A 1,545-nucleotide genomic window follows, 5' to 3' on the forward strand; every position below is an offset into this window, starting at 1 on the left:
TGTTCTTTGTTTGCATAAGATGCATGTGCATAAGATGGATGAAGCTGTCACAGTTTGACTCTGTGGCCCACTAGTATGCCTGAGTATTTTTATGCTCTGAAGTAAAATATCACTTCAGGACATTTATTTGGAGGAAAGCCATATTAGATTTGGTGCAACTTTTTGTATTTATCGTCATTACACCACACACAAGCATATATAAATATGCTGTCATATCTTTCTAACAGGTTAGAAGCATCTTTAATGACATTATAACTAAGTGCACATTCTTTATTTTAAATATATAATTTTAATTCCTGTGGTGCTGAATTTTCAGCATCATTACTGCAGTCTTCAGTGTCACGTGATCTTTCAAAAATCATTCTGATATGCTGATTTAGTGCTCAAGAATCATTTCTTCTTATCAGTGTTTTTGAAAACTGTTTGCTGGCTAATATTTTTGTGGAAAACATGATACACCACCATTCAAAAGTTTGGAGTAAGAAAAATAAAAATATGCTTTTATGCAGCAAGTGTCACTGAAGATTGAAGTAATGGCTGCTGAAAATTCAGATTTGTAATAAGATTTGTCTGTAATTATTTTTTTAGGCTATCTTTGAGAGTCATTGTTACTGCTGAAAGGACAAGAAATATAACGAATTGAATCTCCCGAGATAATCATTCTTCAGTCTATCCCACACAACCATAGCCTTCTTGTAATTGAATGCTGGTGTAGATGAGCAAAAGAAAAATGCCTCTTCCTCCTCATTCTAAATCGGATCAACACTGTCTGCTAAGCAGTCTTATAGTTTCCTGAGCTTTTGCTTCAGGCCAGTGTGAAATCGACTAATTCCATTAGAAGTGATAGAGGCTTGGAAGTCTTTCTAAATCTCGGTCCTGATCCATTTTTAATGGGAAGAATAGCCTGTGAAAATGTCACCAGTCCCTTTCAGGTGACAAAACTTGATAGAGGTTAATGACATGAAGAACGTGGGAACTAACCCTGACCAGTTATCTGTGCTTAAGTGGATTTCCACTTCCACAAATCTCTTCATAAAGGAGGTCACATGTTCCACTTGTCCCTCATATCCAGAAAGTTCCCAGCCTTGCTTGTGATTTTCTCTGCCAAGACTTGGGCTCCAGAGGAGTGACAGTTAGCCAGTAGCACCAGTGCCAAATCCCCACCCCTGGAACACATTTTTCATCTTTGCACAATACAATACTTTGTATCATAATTTGCCTTTTGATGTACTATTTGATGTAACTTATGTGGGGGTATAACTTATTTTTTTTGGATATTTCAAAATATTTAGTGGGAATACTGAGTGAATTTAGTAGCTCTTTCCCTTATGTTTAATCTGATCGTAGTTAACAAATTCAAGTCTTTATTTAACAATGGTGTCGTGTCGTTGTAAATTGCCGTGGGCTACTGCTCGAACCCAAATGCGTTTCATTAAATTACTGACGAATCAAATTGGGTTTGGTTCTCCAAATCGTGGAAGAGCGTTGATTGGCCTGAAACACCAAACTCCCACCCCTCATTCACCTGACTTAGACTTTGAGCTC

This window comes from Barbus barbus, assembly GCF_936440315.1.
Source record: "Barbus barbus genome assembly, chromosome: 22".
Lineage (NCBI taxonomy): Eukaryota > Metazoa > Chordata > Actinopteri > Cypriniformes > Cyprinidae > Barbus > Barbus barbus.